Here is a 9,746-nt window from a genome sequence, read left to right as displayed (position 1 = left end):
TAAAGCGATCTGGACAGAGGGCACCACCCACCTGACACACTCACCCCGTATGTCACAAGGACGTAGGAGTGCACGGCTTTAAACGCCGCCACTTCTGGTCACTTTTATTTCTTCTTGTTCCCATAGTCGCTTTTTTTCTTCTTTGTACTTTTTCCCTTTTTCTTTTGGTGGTTTGACACCCACACCTAGCAACATTCCACGGGCTCCCTAAAACCCGAACCTGGTAAAGACAGACCCTCAGCTCCATTGAAACATCCTGGGTATCAAGGTGGCTGCAAAGTGGGCTGCACAGTGGGCTGCACATGAGACAACCCCCAGGAGGTGATTCCTTGTGGTCCCCACAGAGCCTCACTTTTCCCAGAGGCACGGGTGGGGCCATAGAGCTCTCCCGCGTGTCCTTTTTACAAATGTGATCCTTTTAATTGAGATGGCTACTCTTGTCACTACCCTATTTGACATTAATGCCTTGCAATTAATGCTTTAAAAAAAAGCCCAAATGCTCTGAAGTCACGCAAAATCCTGGATGTGAGAGGGGTCCACCACACACCCCTGGTGGGGAAGCCGCTCTCCCCTCGCTCTGCACACCCAGGCCTGCGCTGGGGGTTGGGGTGGGGGGGCTCAACCAGGCAAGTGAGAGGGTGGGCTTCCCTGCTGGGCCCTCCGGGGCATTGGCACCGATGTCTTCAGTCACAGGCAGAATCAACCTAAGGAAAAACTCACATAAAGTCAGAGGTAAAAGTCAAGACACTGATAACAGTAGCAGATGTCATAAAATCAAGGTTGGTTGTACCCGTAAGTTGAATTTCTGAAATGCAGGAGAGAAACTGGAAAGGACTTCCGTAAGCCTCGAGAGCTGAGCTGCAGCTCTGGCAGAGGTCTCCCAGCTAGCCAGGTCGAATGAGCCCGAAGCGCTCTGCCCTTCAGACGAGAGCTGCCGGGCAAGATGCTGGAAGTCTCGGGACTTCTGGGGAAGGGTCGACAGAGGGTCAAGTTCACAGGGAGAGCCTCTCAGAGTCACCATACGAAGCGTCCCTGACTGACCGCATGGGACAGCCTGTCTTCTGCCCCCCTGACTCCGCCCCTCTTGGTGAACATACACAAATTCTGCAAGGTGACTTGTGACATAGTTTTCTTCTGTTTGAATCCGTCAGGTGTCTGACTCCCGTGAGTGCAGACTTGAGCCCTCCGTGCTTCTGCTCGCTCCCGCTTGGAGTGCTGAGCGGAACAGGCTGTCTGCCACCAGGCGACCTCTGTGTTGCTAGAGGTTAAATGTCTCCCGCAGGCCTCCCAAAATGTCACAGCCTTTCCTTTCATCCTGTTCCAGGTCTCTGTTCCTGCTCTCTGAGCTTGGATCTCTATGGCGTCTCTAGGAGAGTTGAGTGACTTCAGGAAGGTTTCTTAACCGTTAAGGTTCTTGCCTTGATGCGCGCCCTCTGAAGTCCAGCTTCTGCAAAGGGATTTGGAGAGAAGACTATGCAGAAATCCTTCCGACTAGAGAGCCGTCTGCACTTCTCAGACAGACACTGAGAGCCACCACCTGGAAGGAGAGCCCCGTCAACCAGCCCACAGATCAGGTTAAGCCTCGACTTTTTATTTAACAAATCCTACGCCAAGCATTGCAAATGTCCTTGCTTTGAGGATCGCCCTTGAAAAGTACCCTGGAGGGGGACGGTCCTGGTCTCCTGATGTAATTCAACCCCATGCTGTTCATTTCTCCAGATCTTATTGTCCTTATCCATCATTTCAAAGTACCTGAAAACTTGGGGGAAAAAAAGTAGCTGTATTAGTAGTGTTAGAAAACAGACTTGAGCATTCCTCTGTTATTTTTAACATTAGTAAGGCCTTGTTCCCAGTCACTGTCTATAATCGTTCCTCCTACATTGAAAGTCACAGGCAGGAAAGCAGTCCATTTTCAACTCATCATTAAACAGAGTGGATTTCCCCAGACCGCTGCCCTACGGGTTCACCCCCTGCTTCCTGCTGGCCTGTCCCGGGAACTCCCCAGGGGTCTGTGAGCCATCAGACACTGTCTGGCAACACCCACAAGGCGGGGGCTGCAGGAGGGAGCTGGCCTCGGCTCCCACCCACCCTGCTCGCCCCAGCTGACCACATCCTGCCCCAGCCCAAGCCACTCTGGGAGCCTTTGATCTCAGTTCCGGGTAACTGGTTCAGCCTGGAAGGGGAGGCAGGGTCCTTGCCTCTGCCCCAAGGTGGGCGCTGATCTGGGCCAGGAGACCCATGCACCATCCGTAGTGGAGTCTCTACCTGCCACCTTGCCAAAGCCGCTCACCGTCACTCAGGGCCTGTGGTTCCTTGTGATTCAGTTGCCTGTGACCCTCCTCAAGCCGATGTTCTCACCCAGTGAGGACAGCTGAGCCTGGCACAGCACACCGCCGCTCAGGCGTGTGGGGCTGTGGGCCCACCTGGGCCCCTGCTCTGGGCCCAGCCCATGACCTGCAGCCAGCGTCATCTCCATTACGGCCACACCCCGCAGAGCTCTGTGGTTGTCACCAACCCTCCCTGGATCCCAGGGCCCTCAGGCTGCTCAAGAACCTGCCCTGGGGGCCTCGTCCTGGGCCCTGGGCTTCTAGCCACCAGCTATCATTTTGGACCATTATTGGGGCCCTGCTGAGTGAAATCTTCCCTGGAGGTTTAGTTAAAGGGGGAGCTATCAAAGGAAACTGCCTCCCTCTTGCAGGAGCACAGATAGAGCCCCGCCTCGGCCGCTCTCAGACAAGACTCTCAGAACCCCAGGGTACCCCGTCTCTGAGGGGCGCGCCCTGTCTCATGAACTGAAAGGCTGGGGTGTGTGAAGCCCACAGCTTTTCTCTCCCTGCCACATCACTGTCAAGGACCATCTGACTTTTCTCTACGGCCCCGATGCTTCTGGGACAGTCGGAAATCCTGGGCATGACCATTGAGGTCTGACCCTTCCCCCACTTCATAGCCCCGGCTCCACGCCCGCCCCTTGAAGCGCACAGACCTCCGCCCGTTCTCCCTCTGAGCAGTGCCCTGGAGGTCGGGCCCCGCCTTCAGGAAGCCTTTGCCCCCAGGTTGCCCTGAGCCCCACCTCACCCTCAGCAGGCAGTGCCCTCCATGAAAGCAGCGCTGTGGCCCTGCCACCTACTGGTCCCCTCTCCATTGGGTTATTGGCTTCTTGAGGACCAACATTCGGTCCTAGTCCCTGGGTCCCCAGTGCCCGTTCTGGGCCTAGCACCACAATGTGAGTTGATGCACTGAATAAAAAGTAAATGAATGATGGATCAGAGCAAGGAGAGAAAGAGGGAGAGAGAAGGCCTTTAGTTGTCTTGTTGTCTGTTTGTTCAAGGCCTGGAATTTAAGGTCTCTCTTCATGATACTGTGCCCGGGAAACAGGGCCCGGTACGTGTGGCAGGAGTCCATTTCCAGAGTCAGCTCAGAGGGAAGAGGGAGTAACCCTGTGTTGCTTGAGTGATGGCTGGCCCTGATCCTTGCCTGCTGGATGCTCACGGCCTGGGTACTGTCCTGCAAACTCAGTGAGCCTCATGTCAGCACAGCAGGAATGTTTAAAAATTCTAGGTTAACACAGAAAATATTTTGTTTCATTATCATCCAAATCAAATAGGATTGAGAGTGGGCAAGAAAATGAGAGACGTTCCATCTTAAAGTGTCTGTGAACACAGTTAACAGAAAATGGGGTGAAACTACTGGAGACCAAAGCGGTAACTGGCATAAAACATCCAGAGATCACTGTTGGATCCACCAGGCACCAGAGACAGCTAAGCGAGGCGCTCAGGGGGTGCCAGGGCGGCTGCCTCCACCTCTGCCTCCGCTTCCGCCTGTGGAGAGCCGAGCTGTCTGCGTCTGAGCCGGCTGCTCCACACGTGGGCGGGTGGACCCACACAGAGACACACAAACACATGCACACACACATGGGCAGACACATTAACACAAGCATACAGGCACAAGGACACATAGACACGTGCAGACACAAACACACATGCACATGCAGACACACATGCACACGCATGCACACAAAGAGACACACATGCACTCGCACAGACACATGTGCACATGCAGACACACAAGTACACACACATATACTTCACGCTTTTCCCAGGGTCTCGCTGAGCCTCTGGACCACAGAGTTGCTGAGCTGACATTTCTCCCATCTCCCGGGTTTGGAATCCGTCCAGAGGCGCTGTCTGTTTTCCCAGAGCACTGGTTCCAAGTGTGGATTTCCCTTCCGCCCACTTATATTAAGCAATCAGCTGTCCAACACTTTAATTCAATGGTGAGTGAAATCCTCTTGACCCTGGAATGCTGTAAACGCACGGACACCTTCCCCTGCACATCTGGCCACCTCTGGGGCTTCACCCCACCCCTGGCAAGCGGCTGCAGGATTCCCAGGTGCTTCCAGGGGCTTCAGGTGCCAGGTCCCCGCATGGGGGGCAGTCGTGGCGCACCAGCGTCAGATCAAAATACTCTTCACACCCTGGAAGTTCACTGTCTTTACACGTGCATTTTCATTATGTGAATTTAAAAAATAAAAACATCGTTTCTTGGAAAAAATAGAAATCTCACCCTCTCTTCAAAAAAAAGGGGATGAGGAAATGCATACTTTCAAAGCAGGCGAGCAGAGGGAATGTTAGCTGTATTTCCGCTACATGGGAGAACGGAGGCCCTCTACTCTCCTTGGGACTGGCCTGAATGAGGCAAAAACCGCAGGAATGTGTTGCTCAAAGGCCACGGAGATCCAAGTTGTCAATAAAGGAGCCAGTGGTCCAGAGGCAGATTTAGAACCCAGGTGGGGAGGGGGGGTATGTGGGAGCATTTATCTCTTCAATGGCCAGGAAGGAACACGGAGGAAATCGGATGCATCATGGACTTCCTGCCCTTCATCTGGAAGCCATAGTGTGTGTAAGGTCTAATGAGATGAGGAGAGAGGCAAACCCTCAGGGCGGGGAGGGGGGACAGTGTGTGCAAAGACCCTGTGGTAGGTGGCAGCAGGGCAAGGTGGAGAGGAGAGAGTTGAGAGCACGGGTGTAACAGGGCAGGAGGGTGCTGGACCCAGAAGACGCAACGCCAAGGAACGAAAGACTGTCGGCTCCACCCCAGGAACGGGAGCCAGCCAGGGTCCGGGGTGAGGAGAGATGTGACCACAAATACGCTTTGAAAAGACCCTTTGGGCTACTGTGCGAAGGGAGAGTGAGGGGCAGTTGTGCTGTGTATGTGTGTGACCACTGCGGAAATTAAGAATGAGAGGCCCCAGACCCAGCCCTGAGGAGAGTTGCCTCCTGCAAAGCCAGAGTCACTGCAACGAAGAGCAAGGGTGCGTCAGCGAGGAGGACATGGAGACAGCCAGGGAGAGAAGACGCGGTCCCCATGGGCAGTGGGCTGAGGGGCCACGGAGAGGAAGGTGCTGGGCTGAGCAGCATGGAGGTCCTTGGCGACCCGAGCAAGAGATGCTGTGGTTGCAGCAAGGATTCAAGCTACACGGAGCGATGTGAGGAGGGAAAGAGAGGAGACAGCGACTCCCCAGGAGGATGAAAGAGGGCGGGGTGGGAGGAGAAAGCTGTCCAGAGAGGGGGGTTTGTTGTTGTTATTGCTTAAAATGAGAACTACTTCCCATGGTTAGATGCCAGCGGGCCTTCCAGTTGGACATATTGCGTTGAGTGCACTTAGCCGCTCTCTCTCCTGAGATCTCACTAGAGGGGCAGTAAATGTGCGAAGTTTGGAGGGCAAAGGACAAAGGGAAATGGACCAGAGCCATTGGGGAAAGACACCCTTCAGCCCACACTGGGAGGGGAGACTGGGTGACCGGGAAGCTCCTCTCTAAGGAGGAAGAAGCTGCTTAGAGAGAGGGTGGCCCAGCGGGAGCCCCAGGGAGCCCTGGGATCACGGAGTCGGGTGGAAACAGGAGAATCCCACAGGCCTGCGCCCGGGTCCTCTCCCACTTGCTCCCAGAGCACAGCCCGTGGTGGGTGTAAGAATCTACACAAGCCATAAAAGGCATAGAACGGCACACGCACACTGTCAACGTCTGTCCTGGTTTGGATATTGTACCAAAATTATGTAAGATGTAACCACTGGGGGACTGAGTGAAGGGTCCAGGGGACATCTTTGTGTCATCCTTGCAGATTCCCATGAATCTATAATAATGTCAAAACAAAAGTTAAAATTTTAAATAATTAAAAATCAGAAAGTCCATTTCTTCTATGAAAGATTTAACATGTGATGTCCCTGTTCCAATGGGAAAATTGGACGGGAAAAGTGTTCTAATGAGCATACACAAGTGCTAGGGCATAGACCCCCAGTGTGAGTCTGTCCTGAAGAATGGGGAGGGGGCAGAGAGACCCTTTGCAGGAGTCTGCTCCTTGAGCTTGTGGTCTCAAAGGGGAATGGATTTTTTCTGAGATATCCTCTTTCTGGACAAAGCAATAGCACTGATGGGATTAAAAACCCTTGGGGCAGCAAGTCCTGGGATCCCACACTAACTGGGGAAGCTGGAGGCAGGCCCTGGAGCTGCAGGCTCTCGGCGCCCAGGGAGGAGCGCTCCAAGTCAGCGTCTGCCTGGCCATTTCCTCCTTCTGGACACAAACCCTGGCCTGCCGTTCTTGCCACTCCTCCAGTGGCCATTGCCTTTGACTCCGCTTTCTAGAAAACCACACCGTTCCCAGCTGGAGTGTTTTCTTCTCCTGGGTTTATCTGCTATTCTCCTATGGCTCAGCTTGAGCCTCCAAATTCAAAATCTGTTGATGGAAGTTCTCCATGATCAATCTGTAAATGAAAATTGGGGTGAGTTTATTATATGGGCCAGTTTTGAGGACTATAGCCCGGAAGCTTCCTTCCATGGGGAAGAATTGGGGTGTACAGAGTGGGCATATACCATCTTGGAACAAAGAGCATATGTCAAATATGACAGGAAAATCTCTTTTACTCCAGGCACATGATGCTTCACTGGCACAGCAGGTCAGTGGTCGTGAGACGAGCACAGTAGGTCAGTAATTATTCCTTACTTTCTGGGAAGAGATGCTTATCCTTCAAGAAATGCTGATATGGGGGAAACCACATCCCTATCTTCAAGAGCATCGCTCTCAGCTTTGGGACACTGTAAACGTTTAAAGCAGATGTATACTGCACGCTTGACAGGTCACCCCAGGCCTTTCTGGAAAAACAAGGTCAGGTCGAATTAGTTTTAAACCAAATGGCTTCTTTATATACTCCAGTATCTTATTGCTTTTCATTTATTCGTCAAATCAAAATGCCCCAAAGGTTTTTTCCCTCTTTTTGTCCCCTTTCTTTATCTTTAAGTGCCTATGTGAGCATTATAGTCTATGACGCCCTGGAACGTTCCCTGTGGCTTCTATTGAACAGAATTTACTCTGCTCTGCATGAATCAAAGTGGATTCCTGTCGCGTAATGGCACCTGTCTTCAGTGCTCTCGAGGACTCCGCTGCCTGTGGGGCTCTGGGCAGGAGCAGCCTTGCAGGAGCAGCCTTGCAGGCACGGCTGATCCCTGTTTATGATTTGCCCTGCTTTTGTCGACTTTGCAAGATCCTAAGGCCACAAGAGCCCACAGAACTAGGGCCTGGGGTCCTTTGCTGGCTTTTCCACTTGGAGATTTGCAGCCCTGAGGCAAGGATCCAATCGATGCCCCACAGAGCCGGGGGCTGAGGGAGGTGGAGGGACCATTGTATTTCTTCCCTGTCGTCGGGAATAGAGAAGGGAGCAGGAGAGTCAGAGAGGGACGTCTTGGTGTCTGGGAGCTTGAGGGCATTTATACAGAAGGGCTTCTGTGCTGCTCAGCAATGCTCTCATTAGCACAAACCTTATGAAATTACCTTTTTAGTGGATAAAAGTGGTGAAGAGTGGCAATTCCCCATGGTTCTGTCCAATATATTCCCTTGGTAGCCAGCCCCCCCTCTACCAACTACACAGGAATGTCTTTCCTCTCTTTCCCCTCCTGGCCTCACTCCTCCAGTGGGCCTCCGCTCATCCCAAATGCTCCCATCCCCTAAGTGGGAGCGCCCAAACTGGAAACTGACAGAAAACCCTTGTAAATTTTCCAGTGGTGTGGAGGAGGGGGAGGAAGGGCAGAGACGATTACGACGGGCCTCCTGTACAGCCTCGTCCTGGAGACTTCCCTCCGGGCATCCGGTCTGCTCTCCTGGGTCGGATTCTTCACTTTCAGGGCTTGTGTTGTCTCTTTCTTAGTTTACTCTCTCATTTTGCTGAAGCTCATTCTCAAGCAACTTCCCAAGAAAGGAGGCATGGAAAGTAATGTTTTTCACTCCTTGCGTTGTCTGAAACATCTTTATAAGACCCTCGGATTTGGTTGATGGTGTGGCTGGGTATGGAATTCCGGGCTCTGTTGTCTTCTGTGGTCCGAGCCACTGTTGGGAAGTCTCGTGCTGTTCTGACGACCATTTCCTGGCACGTGGCCTGGCTTATGTCCATCCTTGCTCCCTCTGGATGCGGGGAGGGTCTGGGCTTCATCCCAGTGTTCAGAAACGTTTTGGCAACTGGTGTGGAACTTTGTCAGCCATTGTCCAGGGCACTTCATCAGCCTCTGAGTCGGAGACTCACGGACGTCAGTCTCAGAAACTTCCTTGCCCTCCGTTTTCTCTGTCCTCGTTCTGAATGTTGAATTCCTTGGCTTTATTGATAACTGCCTTCTCTTTCACCCCCTATTTAACTTCTCTTTGTCTTTTTACTCTAATTCCCGGGAGTTTTGTGGGGTTTTGTTGCTGTTGTTGGTTTCACTTTATCTTCCAACCCCATTCAATGCATTTTTTGTTTCATCTGTTCTATATGTCTGTCCCCCCACCCCCGGCTGTCCCCTCCCCAGCATCCTCTGATCATTCCTTTTTCATACATCCTGTTCTTGTTTTATTGATACAATATTTTCTCTGTAGCTATGAATTTTTTTGATGTTTTCAGCACCACAATGATCTATTTCATGCCCACAAACATCTCCCTCATAATACTCTCTCATATCCACACCCACCTCTCTCACCACCAGCACCCCCACCCTAACTCCTGGCCCCCACTAATCTGTTCTCCATCTCCGTTTATGGCATATAAATGGAATCATACAGTATGTGGCCTTCAGAGACTGGCTTTTTTCACTCAGCATAATATCCTTGAGCTCCACCCGAAGTGTAGCATGTATCAGCAGTTGATTCTTTCTATTGCTGAGTAAAATTCTGTGATATGGATGTGCCACAGTTTAACAATTTGTCTACTGAGGGATGTTTTGGATGTTTCCAACTTTTGGCTATCACAAGCACAAGTGCTGTGAATAATTGTGTGCAGGTTTTTTGTGGATGGAAGTTTTAATTCCACTGGGATGAATGCCCAGGTGTGAAATCGCCAGGTCATGTGGTATTGCATGTTTAATTTTTTAGGAAGCTGCCAAACTGTTTTGCAGAGAGCTGTAGCATTTTACTTCCCGGTAGAGTGGTCCCGTTTCCCTGCATCCTCACCAACATCTGGTATTGGTATTGTTTTTTGTTTTAGTTGTTTTTATGAGTATGTAGTGAAATTTCATTATGGCCTTAATTTGCATTTGCCTAATAGCTGGTCACGTGCCTATTTTCCGTCCATATATCCTCTTCATGCCTTTTGCCCGTAATTTATTTGAACTGTTGTTTTAATGCTGAGTTTTGAGGGTTCTTTTTATACAGTCATATGTGCATAGAGACATTTTGGTCAATGGCAGACTGAATATATGATGGTGGTCCCATTAGGTTCGTATCATATGG

This window comes from Equus quagga, unplaced genomic scaffold (genome assembly GCF_021613505.1).
Source record: "Equus quagga isolate Etosha38 unplaced genomic scaffold, UCLA_HA_Equagga_1.0 268.1_RagTag, whole genome shotgun sequence".
In the NCBI taxonomy this organism is placed as follows: domain Eukaryota; kingdom Metazoa; phylum Chordata; class Mammalia; order Perissodactyla; family Equidae; genus Equus; species Equus quagga.
Note: the sequence above shows the minus strand (reverse complement) of the source record.